Genomic DNA, 18,347 nt, shown 5'->3' on the forward strand with positions numbered 1-18,347 from the left:
ATTGATATATTTGCATTATGTCCAATGTGTGTACCAAAAGTTGAGAGAAGATTCCAGCAAGGATCGGATCGGAAGTTGGTGTTTTGTTCCGAAACAAACAAATTTGGAAATATTAAGCTTCTCGGGTTTTGATTCATTTTTCACCAAGCCATGTAATGGTATCTTTATGTCTTTGAGCTTAAATCTATTGCAAATTCTCCAAATATTCAGAATCGGTTTTTGACGTCATGTCCATCTCCAAATATTCAGGAATCGGTTTTTGACCTCATGTCCATCTAATTCCTGATTATTCAGGGAATTTAAAGATGCCCTCTTTATGTCTACCGAATTTGACCAGAATTTTGACTGTGTTGTTATTCACACAGTATTTTTTCTTTTATTTAAGATTTTTAAGAAGATATTCATCTAAATCTTAACATAGCATTCATCTAAATCTTAACATAATATTTAAAGAATCCACCATCAATTTAAGCTCAAGGGTTATTCACCCCTACAAAAGCTCAAGGGTTATTCACTGCAAAATAACCCCTACGAAAGAAAGCTCAAGGGTTATTCACTGCAAAATAACCCCTGCGAAATTTCATAAATCTTTATAAATCTTTCTGAAATCCTTCACATCCGAATAATAGCTATTAAAGTCTACTTCAATGTTCTGATTTTTGCTGGTGGTATCAGAGATGGAACGTGTACAATCACATGCACTGTTATTACCGCATCCTGCACAGGGTCACATAAAGCCCTTTATGCAGCTGGCCGACGTTTTGATCTCTAGAAATGTTTTCGTGACTTTTCTTAACACAGATTTCAACCACCGCCTCCTGAACCCCAAGTCTAGTGAGAAGATCAGATTCGAGAGCTTTCCCGATGGCCTTCCACCTGATCATGGTCGCACCCTCAATATTCCCGAACTCTGGGAGTCCAAGCAGAAACATGGCCCTCATGGTCGCACCCTCAATATTCCCGAACTCTGGGAGTCCATGCAGAAACATGGCCCTCCCAACGTAGAAAGAATAGTTGAAAATCTGAAGCATTCAGCCAGCAGCGTTCCTCCCATCTCGTTCATCGTTGCAGATGGAAACTTCTCTCATTATATGCAGCAGATCGTCCAGAAACATGGGGTTCCCTGGGTTGCCTTCTGGACACCGAGTGCTTGTGGTTTCTCTGCGTATTTCCATATGCCTTTGCTCATCGATGAAGGTTACATTCCCATCAAAGGTATGCTTAGAGAAAGGGGTATTTAACTAGTAATTGTTCAAATGTATTCCAGTATTTCATTTTCACCAATAAATATTATCTCTTATTTACGTTTGTATAAACTATACTATGCTCATTAGTTTGTTAGTATTGTATTTTAATATCATGTAACTCTATTTGGTGTAAATTAATGGTCACTGGTTTTTATTAAACGGAGTACTGTTTATAAAAAATATCTGATCTTTATTACGATCTGAACTATAATGTTTGAACAGACGAGAAAGAGATCTATGATCAATCCAAGGACAAAATCATCTCTTGTATTCCGGGATTGACAGCACTGCGCCGCAAAGATCTGCCCGCCTTCATTACAGTAACAGACTCCTCCGATTTCATGTTTCAATGCTTCTTAAACACGGGAAAGAGCACGCACCAGGCGTCACTGATTTTGCTTAACACTTTCGACGATTTAGAAGGGCCGGTGTTGAGGGAACTCAACAATAAATTGCCAGGAAAAGTATTGTCCATCGGTCCTCTTTTACTCTCGGCAGGGGATACAACAGTGAATAGCAACATATGAAAAGAGGAAACTCAGTGCCTGGATTGGCTGGACAAACAGAGAGTATCGTCTGTATTGTATGTATCCTTTGGGAGTATTACAGTTCTATCGGACGAGCAGTTGGCGGAGTTTGCATGGGGATTGGAGGCGAGCAATCAACCCTTCTTGTGGGCTATCCGACCGGACCTCGTTCGAGGGCAGTCTGCTGCGCTGCCTCGGGATTTCATTGAGAGAAGCAAGGGCCGTGGTTTCTTTGTTACTTGGGCACCGCAATATAAAGTCCTGTCTCACCCATCCGTGGGTGGATTTTTGACGCACAGTGGATGGAACTCCACACTGGAGAGTATATGCGCGGGAGTTCCCATGATCTGCTGGCCCTACTTTTGCGAGCAGCAGACAAACAGAAGGTTTGTTGATCATATTTGGAAGATCGGATTCGAGATGCACGAGGAGGTGTCCAGAGAAAGCGTGGAGGCATTAGTGAGGAGACTGATGAATTCCGACGATGAGGAAGTAAAGCTGATTAGGAAAAACATATTGGAGCTAGGGGATAGCGCAACTGTAGCATGCCAGGTTGGAGGATCTTCTTACAACAACCTGATGAAGTTTCTTCACCAGATGTTGCCGGAAACGTCATCATAATTCCAACATGGAAATATGGTTTCATTTGTGGTAGGTGGCCATTGATGTTGGAAGAAGTAATTCCAACTACAATTTAGTTAGTTGTCTGCTATGTGTTTATGACATATGTGTCGTGGATAGTTTTAGTTTAGTCCAGTTTTAGTTTGGTGGGAAGTGATTTATTAATTATTACGATTTCCTATTTAATTTATTTAGTTGTTTTGAGAATTATGAAAAGAACATAGACTTTCAATCTCTAACATGGTACTAGAGCTCAGCCTGCAAAACTCCTGAGAGAACAGCAAAGAACGCTCAAGCAAACTCGCAACGCCCAAAAAAGCTAAAGAAAAACTGCATCAAGAAGCAGAGGCAGAGAGGGGAATTTGCATCAGATCTCCAACACATCAATTTGGTCAGTGTGAAAGCCATTGCAAACGAAGTAGAAAGTCATAATTTTTTAGTTAATAAATTTGACGACCGTTACTAGCGCACCCAGCAGTAATAGCAGCCGCGTTATATTCGATCACCCACACTTCCGTAGAGTCAAAGGCAACGAAAAGTCAAAAGATCGAAAGGCTCCACGGCTTTAAAGAAAGGTTTGTTCAAGGAATCCCTCTTAAAAAAAAATGTGCTTATTAAGCTTTATGTTTGTGATTTTGAACGTTTTGGATGTAGAAATTTTGAATAATATAACACTTATTTACAGAGATTACCTTGATTATACACTATTTGCGGAATGCATGCATAATACATAACTTTCTCTACCATTGATCATCAATTTGCGGAATTAAGAAACAATCGCATGTGCATATTGAAACATCAATCACACATATCAACGCACTATGTCATGGGAAAGCATACCACTGAAAACCCCCAACTATCTGTATATTATAATGATAGAGAACATGTAACAATACATAGTACAATACTCCTCACAAGTACTCAGTACTATCTCCACCTTCTACACACAAACTAGCTAAGATCTGAACAAGTCACGGGTTCAAATCTCCTCCACGGTTTGCCTGCTTCTACTGCGCAATCCAAAACGAGAATAGGTCTGATCCAAGCTCAAATTCCCTTGGCCTATACTGCGCAATCCTCATTGGCAATCTCAATCAATGATTGTGCAAATCTCATGCACAGTTATAGTCACAACTGATAGTACTCTCACCCTTTCACCCATCTCTAACACTTGTCTCCACTGAACTGTCCATGCACTGAATTAAGTGATGTATTCTTTAGTTGATTTATGAGTTAATAATTAGTGAATTAATTAATAATTAATTCACATCACTTATCACTAGTGTATTGGGCAGTTAGACTAAATACAACTAGTTCAACTAAGTCAAACTGAACACAACTCCATCAACTCTTCAATCGACTCCACCAAACTCAATCACTTGAGTTCTAACTGAAGTCCATCATGCAATAGCTCAACTAACCCATAGGAAAAGCGTATTTCCTTATGTCAGTTGCATGTGCCACATCCGTAGCTCGAACTGAAGCGCTGCAAGAGGATAAGATAATGTTTATAGTCCAAATATTATTAAGAGCTAATAATATTCGACTGTTCTATATTTAGATTGGCAATCTAAAAATAGACTCCGCCCATATGTCTAAAAATAGAAGTCCATCTATTTTTACCAACATGACCAATCATCCATAAATAGTATCCTGCAACTCATAGACCATGATCCATATGTCTAAAAATAGACTTTGTGCCAAAAATAGCCTGCGGGCCCACTTAGTGAAGGCGACTTCTTTTCACTATGCTCCATCATCTTGTTGCATTTTCAACACTCCCTCTCAACAAGATATGGATTATCTGCAACTCCTATCCTACCTCTGTGGTATTTGAATTTGCTTCTGGTGAGCGCCTTCGTGAAGATATCAGCATCCTGATCCTCCATGGGAATGTATGAAAGTAACATGATTCTCCGTTGCACACAATCTCTGATATGATGGTACCTGATGTCGATGTGCTTGGATCTATCATGAAATACTGGATTAGCCGAGAGTTTAATGCAACTCTGGTTATCACAATAAATCACAGTAGGCTCCAAGTGTGACCCGAACAACCTGACCAGGATCTTCCTCATCCATATAGCCTCGCATGCAGCCAAACTTGCTGCCATATACTTGGCCTCTGCTGAACTGAGTGCCACAGATCTCTACTTCCCGCTGTACCAAGAAACTGTTGTCGACCTAATACTGAAGATCCCTCCAGATGTGCTCTTTCTGTCCGTTGGGCTCCCTGCCCAATCTGCATCCATGAAGCCACATAGCTTCACCTCATCCTCCTGTCTGTACCACAATCCATATCCCGATGTGCCTCTGAGATAATGCAATACACGCTTGTCTGCCTTCCAGAAGAGCTTGGTTGGCTTAACCATAGCTTGTGAAAGCTGGTTAACAGCATAGCATATATCGGGTCGTGTATTCACCAGATACATAAGCGACCCCACCAACTGTCGATAAATAGTGGCATCCACTACTTCCGCTGAAGTAGCATCCTCCTTCCTCCAACCTCCAGGAAGAGAAGTATCAACAGGCTTGCAGCCATGCATGTTGAACTTCTCCAGTATCTCCCATGCATACTTACCCTGAGAAACAAATAGTCCATCACTGTGCTGCCAAATTTCCAATCCCAGGAAATAATGAAGGAGGCCCAAGTCCTTCATCTCAAACTCTCTAGCAAGATCCTCCTTGCATGAAAGTATCAACAGCTCATCTCCCATCAAAATCAAATCATCTACATAAAGTACAATGATAAGCAACTTACCCTCCACCACAATCTGGTATAGGTTACCGTCAGCTGCCTGCTTCACTTTGTAGATCCATCTCGAACCCACCACTGATTTCCCCTCCGGTCTTGGGACAATCTCCCATGCACTATTTCTGACAATCGAATCATACTCTTCTACCATGGCATCTACCCATGCGGGATCCTCCACAGCTTCCTCGAAAGAGGATGGCTCAGTCACAACACATTTGCTCACAAGAGCCATGTATCCAGTGTACCAATCAGGTGATTGTCTTTGTCTACGTTGTGCTGTATGTGGTCCTACAACCTTCTCTGCATCTTGAGCCAGTCGCTCAGCTTCTGTAGTGCGCTTTCGCCCTTTGATGGTTGGCACTGCATGGGTGGTCTCTTCCACTCCATGAACTTCATCTTGTGACTAATCCACATCCTGAAGCTCATCCTTAGGAACTAATAGCTCCTCATCTGCATGCAAGTGTGGCTCCCTCTCAAGCGAACACTTCATGGCTTTCTCCTCCTGAAATTTGATATCCCGTCGCACAACAGTCTTGCGATTGTCTGGCAAATACACACGATAGTTGTGGGGCGTATCAGTGTACCCCACAAATATCCCAACCTCTGCGGTTGGCTCCAGCTTCTTCCTGGCATCCTTCGTCACATGCATGTAAACAGGAGAACCAAAAATCCTCAAATGGGAAATATCAGGCCTCTTACCAGAATAAGCCTCCTCGGGTGTACTCATGCCAAGTATCTTGTGAGGACAACGGTTCTGCACATATACTACAGTATTGCATGCCTCCGCCCACAAGTGAAGGGGTAGGCCCTGATCATGCAACATCGCCCGTGCAACACCCACGATCGTTCTGTTCTTCTGCTCAGCAACCCCGTTCTGCTGTGGGTTATGGGGAGCTATGAGCTCTCTTCGAATCCCTTCTGCACTACAGAAGTCCTTAAAATCGCCAAAGATGAATTCACCACCATTGTCGCTCCTAAGAGCCTTCACCTTCTTCCCCGATTCCTTCTGGACCAGTGCTTTGAACTCACAGAACTTTGAGTATGTCTCGCTCTTCTTCTACATGAAGAAGATCCAGCACTTTCGAGAGAAATCATCAACAACGATCACATAGTACTTGTGCTTTGCTGTCGAAGCTACTGAGAAAGGTCCACACACGTCTATGTGAATTCTCTCAAGGATCGTCGTGGCGCGACTATCCTTCTCATGAAAGGTGGCTTTCACAAATTTTCCCAAAGTACACCCCTTGCACTGATCTGACTGCACAAGAGTGCCTTTAGGAAGCCCAGTAGAAATCTGCTGCAGTATCTTCAAGGCTCCATGGTGAAGGTGGCCCAATCTCTGGTGCCACAGCTCGCCATCATCCCAACTCACCAATCCTTCTACCTTGCATGCCATTGCTGCGCAGCCATCTACATGCAATTGATAAAGGTTCTTGACTCGAACCCCTATCTTCTGGGTTTCTTCAGTTGTCTTATTACGCATGAAAGCCTTTCCCTCGCTGAAGACAACATCATATCCCTTGTCTTCTAACATCGCCACAGAGATAAGATTCTTCTTCAATCGTGGAACATGCATCACTTCCTTCAATACGAATGGTTTACCAGAATCCTTTTCAAAGGAAATGGTACCGATACCAGTCGCACTGTATCTCCCATCATCGCCCATCTCGATGTGCACTCCAAGATCTTTCTCATCCAAATCAGAAAACAAATCTCGATCTCCTGTCATGTGAAAAGACGCGCCACTGTCCAAGAACCATACCGATCCCATCACACTTGATACCAAGCATGCGATCAACGAAAAATCCAGCTCAAATTGCGAGGCTAAGGCCTCTCCCACTGCAAATCCAGCAGCTTGCTTATTTTTCTTCTTCTGCGGATAATTTGTGGCATAATGTCCATGTTGGTGACAGTGAAAGCACTTCACCTTGGACATGTCCTGCTTCTTGCCTTTCGCACCAGAATGAGAAGCTTTCTTGTTCTTCCCCTTCTTTGCTTTGGCAGCCAAAGCGCAATTTTCTTCATCAGATGCCTTTGATGAAGATCCGTCCATGGTATTCTGCCTGATCTCCTCTTACACAAGATCAAACCAAAGTATCTCCCATCCTGGCAATTTCTCCCGACCATTGATAGAGTCCTGATAGGAATGCCAACTCTTTAGAAGACCAAGGAGAGCCAAGTTCACCAACTCCTCATCATCGATAGTCACCCCCACACTTCCCAGCTCATCCCGGCATTGGGTGAACTTCGTGAGATACTTGGGTATATTGTCTCCTTTCTCACACTTAATGTTTTTGAGTTTATCCTTGAGCAACAACTTCCTCTGGTCGCTCTTGCTTTGGAATAAATCTGTCAACACTTTCCACATCAAGTATGGAAAAGCCTTTACATGCAGGCTGGATACAATGTGATCCTTCATGCCCTCCAACAGAATCCTTCGACACTTTGCTGTCTTCTTTTGCCAAGCCTCAACGTGAGCAACATCACTAGGCTTTGGGACCTCATCCTCTATGAACTCCTTCAACCCATTGTCATCTAACATCGCCTCCATCTTGTCTTTCCATGCAATATAATTCGAGCTGCCTTCAAGGCATACTCCAATCGCAATCCGTTGAAATACATTTCAACTTCGACACCAAGAAAACACTGCTGCAAATTCGAATTCCACCAGCTCAAAACTCAACCGCTTCTGATCTAAAATTCGTGAGAACAAAGTATTTCTCGTACAGAGATTGACTGTATGAGCATTTACCAGATATCTCACCTTCCAAAAGAAGGATGAATCTAGAGGCTACCTGGCCCGATTACAGACTCTGCCTGAAGAAATAAAATGTAATCACTTTCTGAATAATAGATCTGATGATCAACTTCGCTCCGATACCATGTAGAAATTTTGAATAATATAACAATTATTCACAGAAATTATCCTGATTATACACTATTTGCGGAATGCATGCATAATACATAACCTCCTCTACCATTGATCATCAATTTGCGGAATTAAGAAACAATTGCATGCACACATTGAAACATGAATCACACATATCAACGCATTATGTCATGGGGAAAGCATACAGCTGAAAACCCCCAACTATCTATATATTATAATGATAGAAAACATGTAACAATACATAATACAATACTCGTCACAAGTACTCAGTACTATCTCCACTTGCTACACACAAACTAGCTCAGATCTGAACAAGTCACAGGTTCAAATCTCCTCCACTGTTTTCCTGCCTCTACTGTGCAATCCAAAACGAGAATAGGTCTGATCCAAGCTCGAATTCCCTTGGCCTGTACTGCGCAATCCTCATTAGCAATCTCAATCAATGATTGTGTAAATCTCATGCACAACTATAGTCACAACTGATAGTAGTCTCACTCTTTCACCCACCTCTAACACTTGTCTCCACTGAACTGTCCATGCACTGAGTTAACTGATGTATTCTTTAGTTGATTTATGAGTTAATAATTAGTGAATTAATTAATAATTAATTCACATCACTCATCACTAGTGTATTTGACAGTTATACTAAATACAACTAGTTCAACTAAGTCAAACTGAACACAACTCCATCAACTCCTCAATCAACTCCACCAAACTCAATCACTTGAGTTCTAACTGATGTCCATCATGCAATAGCTCAACTAACCCATAGGAAAAGCGTATTTCCTTCTGGCAGTTGCATGTGCCACATCCGTAGCTCGAACTGAAGTGCTGCAAGAGGATAATATAATGTTTATAGTCCAAATATTATTAAGAGCTAATAATATTCGACTGTTCTATATTTAGACTGACAGTCTAAAAATAGACTCTGCCCATATGTCTAAAAATAGAAGTCCCTCTATTTTTACCAACATGACCAATCATCCATAAATAGCATCCTGCAGCTCATAGACCATGATCCATATGTCTAAAAATAGACATAGTCTAAAAATAGACGTTGCGCCAAAAATAGCCTGCGGGCCCACTTAGTGAAGGCGACTTCTTTTCACTAAACTCCATCATCTTGTTACATTTTCAACATTGGAAAAGGTTTTAAAAGCCGATGGTATTGTTTTAACCATAGTTATCAAATTTGGGGATTTGGCCGCATTATTCGTCCATGATCGATTTGTTTTAATATTCAGGATATTTCAAAGTTGTTTTATAAAAATATCCTTGTTTTAATTGATTTAATAAAGGTTTTTATGCTTTTGTTTTTTTGTTTTTTTTTAAATTGTCAAAAAAATAATTATTGAATTATAGTTTGTATTCCAAAAAGTATATAGAAAGGTTTAAAAGCAAGATAACAAAAAGTGAAGAGAACAAAATGTGGAGCAGAGGACTTCATCTTCGGAGTATTACGAATTAGTTAAATAAGATTTCATTGGTACCATAGTAATAAATGATGAGTCGAGTTAAACATGACTTAACCTGGACTAAGTGAAACTGAACTACGAGACTTGGAGGGACAATTTTGACACCTAACAAGTGCTCCCTTAATTATAACCACATAAAAATTTAATTAAGATACCTGTTGGTCTATGTCTCAGCTAGGTTTAAAGTTTAAAAAAAAATTGATTTCGACTACATTTCATTTTCTTCTTCGCTTCTTCCAGATTTTGTAGCCTCTAAATTGTTTAAACTTTTTCTCTTTGTTGTATCCTTCAAACCTTAGTTTCTTCATTTGCTGGTGCAGGTCTTCCATTCTTCCAGGTTGTCTAAGCATATCCTAGACTTCTTAAAAAATGACTTGTATGTGCGTTGCTGCCACATATTATCTTTTGTAGTGCTCTTTTCATCATCAATTTGCTGCAACACAAGACCATAATACAATTTCATCTCTTTAGGACTCCAATACTTGAAAATTTCATTAATTTTTTCATCATGCATGTTGTCTTCAACATTTATTTCTGCAGCTTCAATGCAAATTTCATCTAGACATGGCGTTGCAAGCGATGCTTCAAGGAATTTTAACTGTTCTTCAAAATTATTTTGTGTACCTGCACACTGGAAATCAATAGGGAGTTTAAAAACATCTGTAAAACCACATTGGTTCTATTCCTTCTGCTTTGAAATGAGAGCTTCCTTCTGCCTTTGTCTTTGTTTTCTCTTTGTGGACTTCCTTCTTTGCTTCTTCCTCTGTTTCTGTTTCTGTTTCTATCTCTTCAACTTCTGTACTAACCTGTGCTGCTGCAAACAGGTTGTCTTCCATAGTCTCAAGTGAGTTTTCTCACTCAAAAGCATCATGTCTATATGATGTTTTTCTTGCATCACCTGCAACCATTCATCATTAGCCAACAATTCTTCATCAACAATATTAATTGTTGGATTCACCATAGCATTGACTGCTCCAATGATAGTTTCATTGTCATGAGCAACCTCTGTTGGTGGATTTACCAAACTTTCATCAACAAGCTATGTTGGATTCATCAGATTTTCATCAACAAGCTTTGTTGCTGGAATCACCAAATTTTCATCCACTTGCAGTTGTGCATAGTGGGTTTGAACAAACTTTTCATCTTGTTGTAGATTTGTTGCCGTAGATCCACCTTCATTTTTAACATCATTGCTCCCCCTTACACCAAAACTTCTTTCAAGGATATCCCAAACCTCCTTGGATGTCTTGGCTTCTAAAATCAAGAGAAGCCTCTTGGTTTTTCCCATTTACTCACTATCTTCACACATAGGTTGAATAATGCAAGTCCAGCTTTACTCTATTTTCACTTCCACCTTTTATTTTTCTTAAAAAATTCCTTCTTAAACAATAACTTTTCAATTTCACGAAACAAATTTCACTTTCACTTTCACTTAAATCCTTTATTTTTTTAATAAAAATTTCTTAAAAATGTGAATACACTTTTAAAAAAAATTACTTCTCTCAAATCTCATAACAACCTCATTTCATTTAAAAAAATAAATTAATGTAATGAAATATTAAATAATTAAGTAGGTCATTTTTGAAAATAATACTATGCGCTCAAAATAAAAAATAAAAATACATCTCTCAAATATCATAACAACCGCATTTCATAAAAAAATATTAATGTAATGAAATATTACATAATTAAGTAGGTCATTTTTGGAAATAATACTATGCGCTCAAAAAATTACACGAGGCCTTTTTAACATGCACATTTGTTTATCATATACCATGATAGCTATTCCGTTTAAGACATTAAAAACTGACGCATATGATTTCGGAAAATGCTATTTCCACCTCTATTACATATTAAATGAGCCCTGACATGTGAGGGGATACCGATATATAACGCCCGCCGTTTTTTCTTTTCCTCCAGCCACCAGGGCGGGCGTTATATAGCGGTATCCCCCTCACATGTCAGGCCTCATTTAATATGTAATAGAAGTGGAAATAGCATTTTCCTATGATTTCTGGTCATGTACCTTGACTTTTCAATCAAATCGTTGTCCCACTCCGCTTTGTGCCTTGACGTTTGTTCCCTCGTGACCCAACGCTAATTTTTTTAATATTACGGGTAACGCGGGATGAGAAGAACCCGCGTTTGAGTAAACTCGACTAACGTGATATTTTGAATTGGAGTCGAGGGTTAGTAAAGCTTAACGCGACACTTAATTTTTTTTCAACTGCGTTAATAACGAAATGTATCAATGTTCCCAAATAATACAGAATGTTGTCATAAAACTTAAAAAAATAAAGTGATTTGATCTGATTTTTTTTTCAATTCGTTTCGCTTTTGCTTTCACTGGCTTAGCCGTAGCTGACTTCTTCTTTCTCTTGCTGCTTCTTCTGACGCTTTTTCAAACTTTTGCTGCTCTCTCTTTGCTCACATTACTGCTCTCTCATGGAGTCTTATGCAAACTGATACCATGATAAAAACTCAATGGAACAAAACATGGAGTAGAGGACTTTTCTTCATATTAAATAAGATTACATTGGAAACATAATAATAAATTACCGGAGTTGATTTAATATCGACTAAGTGAAACTGAACTAGGGCACTTGAAGGGATGGTTTCGACGGTTGGGATTAGATTCTCCAACACCAAACATCACTATTCAAATTAAAAGTAGATTTTACAGATTTTGAAACATATAAGTGAATTTTTTATGTTAATTTTTTTTTCCAAATTAAAAAAATTAAATCTTAGAATTCAAACTTGATAACTATAATTTTAAGAGAATTTATGTCAAAATCTTGTTTTTAACTTTAAAAAACTTCATTGATAAAATTTCCGCACAAAAATATAATAATAATAATAATAATATTCATGTAATTTTATCGAAAAAAACCTTTTTATACCCAAGTTTCAAAAAAAGATATTTAAAGAAGCCCCTTAAAAAAAAGGGGTCTATTAAGAATAAAAGGCTTCCTTGATAGACTAGTTTCAAAAGAGGATATTCAAAGAAGCCTCTCTTAAAAAAAAGAAGGGACCTATTAAAAATACAGTGTAGTATTGTTAAAATCAGTTACGGGCACTGTAGTATTGTTTTTTCTTATTTAAAAATATTTAAAAAATTTGTGAAAGTTTCTAATAAAGTTACCGCTATGTAATCTATTTAGTTGTTTGAAAATGATGAAAAACACTTTGCTCCACACTTCCAATCTTTAACCATTCGTACCCGTCCCGAAAAAATAGACAGAATTAGTCGATTCATTTGATAGCTTGAACCTTATTTTATTTCTCCGGATTATCACCAATTCAAACCAGGCCCAACCTTATGATTCAGCTGGGACTTGTTGTCCCGAAGTACTTTTTTCGTTGCCAAGTTCATTCTCATCTCACCGATGTTAGACTTCTCTCCCACTGATCCCTTTGGAAGGCGAATGTAAAAGCTGCTAAGGCGAATGTAAAAGCTGCTAAACCGATGTTAGACTTCTCTCCCACTGATCCCTTTGGAAGGCGAATGTAAAAGCTGCTAAACATAATGAATATAATAGGTTTACACAAAAAGGCATTACATGTGAGGATATGTGTTGCATGTTTACACTAAGCGGAATTGCATTTGACGACATGTGCAATAGACCACACACTACATAGGCCCTTGCTGCAAGACAACATATAGCTATTCTTTGTGTCGATTCTACATCTAGCTATGTTATATTACAATCTATCATTCAGGCAATTATCCCAACGGTTGCCTCATATTCCATAAGATCCTAGGCCTATGTCTACACCTACAAGTTTGTTGGCACTAGTTAGAATCTCTAACAGCGATATCCGTATCAAGAGCTCCTAGTACTAGTGAGTGACCCAAACGCCCTACTTCTTTCTCTCAGTTTCACTTGCCATCGCAAATAAACTTGAATTTTCTTTATTATCTGAAAGTTCCTACTAGTATTTGGTGCTCATCCACAGTTTTTCGGATTTAGTTAGTTCTTTGGTCTTTCAGAGGAAATAATTCCACCTCCACCTTTTTTCTGTTATCCAACAAGGAGTCTCTGGTCAGAGGTGCATTTCTAGCATTATTTAGATCCTCAGTCTCCAGTTTTTATTTCATCTTGATTATTAAACACTAGACAAGAGTTTCTGCATATATGTTCGTTCCCTATCAGAATTTCACAGCAGATTCCAAGCTTTGAAGCTTGTAGGGAATTATTTCGAGCATATTTTTGGATATTGTGAATATTATATTCCATTTGGAAAGTTATCAGAACTTGACCATATATATTATATTCCATTCGGCAAATTATCAGAACTTGAGCTTCAAACGTTGTGTTCCGCTTATCTATTTTGAAAATAGTGATAATCGTGCTTCTAAAACTGTGTTCTGCTTATCCATTTCAAGAATTTGACCTAAGTTTGAGATTTTCTAAATGATGATACGTGTTTATTGCATTTTAAGTTTGAATTTATAAATAAAACATTATTGTATTTGGTGACTATGATCTAGAGATAAATTTCATTAACAATGTGCTAAGAGACTGATAATTTATAATCTTTAGATGAATTTCAAAGATTATAGGCGGTTGGAACTACTATTCATCTAAACTGGGGTGAATAATATGATATACGACAGAGGAAGAACTTCAACAAATCATTCTCACAGAACTGAACTCACGACCCCTTCATACCATTTGGGCTACTGGACTACTCATTTACTCTTTCACTGCCTATTATGGCAGAGATACCCAATCTAAGTGTTGGCTACAATTGGCTGCCGATTACAAGGGATTTGTAAACGAGTGTCATTTAAATTAGTGAAAAACAATAGTTAATTCTTCCATTGATGGTTTACAAAATTACAATAGCGATAGATTTTTATCGGTTTCTAGTTTGTCATTTTCTTATTGGTTTGTCTTTACAGAATTCAGATTAAAAATAGAATAATCCATTGTTCACAAATAAAGTCAGCGGGATAAGCACCAAATGATAAAATATAAGAGAAGTTTTTGTTGTGGGGAAACTAGTAGAGTATAACAAAATGAATGGCAATAGTTTGTGACTGCATGCACAATTCTAACAAGAGCCTAGTATGAATGAAAAGCGTTGTCCCATAAGCTGGAAAATCAGTCGAGAATAACAGCATAATATATCACAAATCAAAACATTTCAAATAAATTAACTAATAAAAGAAACCTAAGAGTCATGAAGATAGGGGAGTATCCAAGTCTGTGGGGTGATTTTCATCCTTGCAATATGGTGCCGTTGCTAAGCTTGGAGGCCATTTATAGTCACCCAAGAAAACTTTCAACATCCATCAACAACATTTTGATTTCATCTAGATTCAGCACTATATTATCTCTTTCTTATTGTCTTTCCATCAATACTTTCTTGTGCCAATATACATCCATTATGTATATGTAACTGTTTTTCCTGCCTTTTCTATTCCAGATGTTAGGAATTTAATCAGCAGGACCATCCAAAACCTCTGAATCTATATTTCCTTGACATTTGTGGAAAACCTCATCCTCCACAACATGCATCTTGAATTGAATCTTAGGGTGAATGTGGGCTTCAGAGTGTCATGCGGAAGCCTCAATATAAAACTGAGCCCTCAAGCCAAACATACAACCTCGACCTCCGCCACATCAACGATAATGAACTCATTGGCATGTCATGGTTACCGATAAAAGAAAGAGTCTCACTATACAAAGGATCCCTATGGCCTAGGGGTGGATGAAATGTAGCCTAGAAAGAGACAATAACCTTTAGGGAGGATTGATAGTGATTCTATAGAAGTTGGGAAGTGTCCCTTACATGTAGCATGATAAAACAGGTGGACAGGGAAAGTCGTGGAGAAATATTCAAACATGTTAAAAACACACATGGAATGGATAGGAAAATAAGATAGAACATTGAATGAATTCTATTCACAATGATAAACATATTAATATATTTTCCATGATCGTTGGATTCATCTTCTAAGGTCTCTTGGACTCCAATGACTCTTCATATTCCACACCATAACCCTTAGCGGATTAGGTGTCCAACATTCCCCCCCTTAATCTGAAGGGGTATGTATAAGTCCAAGCAGAGAGCTGAAACACAAAAATGCAATAATGCATGACAACAATTGGTTATATGTCTTTGAAATTATGGTATAAGATGGAAGAACTCAAGGCCTCAATCGGTGAAGCTTTGAGGATGACTACAAACACTTGAATGCTTAGTGGAGTTTTTAGAACTCTTCCAAATCTAGCTAGAAGACGAACTCTTATGCTAGAGGAAGTGCTCCCTATTCTTTTGAAAAGAGAGACCATAGGGTCTCAACCTGGAATGCTTAGTGCAATTCATGGAAAAGATACAAATCTAGAAATAAGTTGTTAGTCTTCTGCTAGAGGAAGTATCCATAATGTTCTAAAAAGAGAGACCATCAACCTAGAGAAGGGAGGTCTCAACCTGTGGAAAAATGGAGAAACTCAACTAAAAATGGAGGTCTCATCGTGCCGTGGTTTAAGGAAGACGACCAACAAAAGACATGCTCAATGGCATTTCTTTGTCTCTAGTTACAACTCTAAATCGGGGTACGGTTGTCTTTATCTCTAGGTTGAGGCAACAGGTTCACGTTGTGGTTCAGGCTCACTTGATGTGTCTTTGAAGCTTGTATATCATCATCAATTCCCCCTTTGTCAAAAACAAGGTGAGAAGATGAAGAAAACTCAATTGCAAGACCTGTAAGTATTCATGGGCAAGTTTTGTGGTATGATCAAAATATATTATTGGTTGTTAAAACCCATAGCGAATAAGTGATTCATCTTAGGTGAATCTTCATTTTTGTAGGAGGCTTATTGCTGAAGCATTTGTTTGAATGATGAGTGTGCTAACCACAATGCTTACATGTTTGAAGATCAAAACAATGATCTTTCACATGACAAAGTTGATTAAAGTATTAGCATTTGACAATTTGTCATTGTGGATGAAGAGAAGGTGAAGATGAGTTGTCTTGAAGGAACCTAACACTCTGAAATTTGATTAGTTTTTGAGTGATATGGAATATGAAAAGACGCCTCCTTGTCATATCCAAGACTAATTCTTTACTTATTGTTGACTAGCTCTTCCCAAGGTCTGATGATGGATTTGGGAAGTACAAGTTGAATTTTTGCATCTACATGCAAATTTGCTCCTTAGATGGGTTCATTGATCTGATCAATTTCTAGTTGTTGATGGGAGTTAATTTGAAGCTGAAAAATTGAGATTGGTCTAAACAAAAAACAGTTCAGAATTATGTATTTTTTTTTGTAATTCAACTTGCTATAGTTGTCACTCAAGCTACAAAATGTGCTTATTAAGCTTTATGTATGTGCTTTTGAAGGTTTTGGAAAAGGTTTTAAAAGGGTATGGTATTATTTTAATCATAGTTAACAAATTTGGGTGATTCAGCCGCATTATTCGTCAACTATTGATTCGTTTTACAATACATTTACAACACATATGGATTATATGGCCATGCTATTTCAAAGTTGGTTTAACTAATTTAATATAGCTTTCTCTTTGTTTAAATTGTAAAAAAACATTATTGGATTGCAGCTTATATTCCAAATAGCTTAGAGAAAGGCTCGACAAGCCAAAGAAAGAGGTATCTATTTTCAGATTAAAAATAGATTTGATAGATTTTGAAACATATAAGTGAATTTTTTTAAGTATGTTGGCGAATTTTCTTCCAAGTTCAAACATTTGAATTGAACTATTTATGTATCGTATTCGAATCTTGGAATTCAAACTTGGTAACCATGTTAAAATGTTGTTTTCAACTTAAAAAAATGCTTCATTGATAGATTTTCTTAAAAAAAAAAGATATTCATGTAATTTTATCAAAAGGCTTCCTTGATAGAAAAGTTTCTAAAAAGGATATTCAAAGAAGCCCCTTTAAAAAAAGGGTCAATTAAAAATACAGTGCGGTGTTGTTAAAATCAGTTATGGGCGTTGTAATATTATTTCTCTTATCTAAAAAATTAAAAAATGTTTGTGAAAGCTTCTATGAAAGCATTGCCTTTTTAGAGAATTTGTACACCAGTTGTAAATGATATTGTATTCAGTTGTAAATATGTAATCTTTGAAATGAGTAGTTGTAATTAAGAGGGAGCATTGGAAGTAACCCCAACCACCAATTTAATATATTAAATTGGAATTCTAGTTGAGCATTGGAATTCTAGTTGAGTTCCAGTTTAATAATATTAATTATTGCTATCTATATAATATATTTAACTCTTTGAGAATGATGATAAGAACTTCGCTTCACACTTTCAATCTTTAACAATTCAGAACGGTAAAAAAAATAGACAGGATTAGTCGATTCATTTGATAGTTTGAGCCTTATTTTATTTCTCTACGTTATCACCAATTCAAACCAGGCCCAACCTTGTGATTCAACTAGGACTGGTTGGTCCGAAGTACTTTTTTCGTTTCCAAGTTCTTTCTCCTCTCACCGATGCTAGACTTCTCTCCCACCGATCCCTTTAAAAACTAAATCTAAAAGTTGTTGAACATTATTGATATAATAGGTTTACACAAAAAAGCATTACATGTGACGACATGTCTTGCATGTTTACACTAAGAGGCATTCCATTTGAGGACATATGCAATAGACCACACACTACAGAGGCCCTTGTTGCGAGACAACAGATAGCTATTCTTTGTGTCGATTCTATATCGAGCTATGTTATATTACAATTTATCCTTCAGGAAAGAAAAGAATCACTTGATTGCTTCTTCGCCCAATGGTTGCTTCATATTCCATAAGAGCATGGGACTATGTCTACACCTACAATATTCTAGACCAACACAATA

At 37.8% G+C, this 18,347-nt stretch overlaps 1 pseudogene across 1 annotated transcript; it reads left to right on the top strand.

Moving 5' to 3' along the window:
- The first annotated feature begins 491 nt into the window (after positions 1–491).
- Positions 492–3,039, top strand: LOC149263493 (7-deoxyloganetin glucosyltransferase-like; annotated as a pseudogene). Its single transcript, XR_016249684.1, has 2 exons — positions 492–1,215; positions 1,470–3,039. The product of XR_016249684.1 is annotated as a 7-deoxyloganetin glucosyltransferase-like (transcript).
- The last annotated feature ends 15,308 nt before the right edge of the window (positions 3,040–18,347 follow it).

This window comes from Pinus tabuliformis, chromosome 6, assembly GCF_031772625.1.
Source record: "Pinus tabuliformis cultivar Carrire ecotype Pingquan chromosome 6, CPIR1, whole genome shotgun sequence".
Classification (NCBI taxonomy): Eukaryota; Viridiplantae; Streptophyta; class Pinopsida; order Pinales; family Pinaceae; genus Pinus; species Pinus tabuliformis.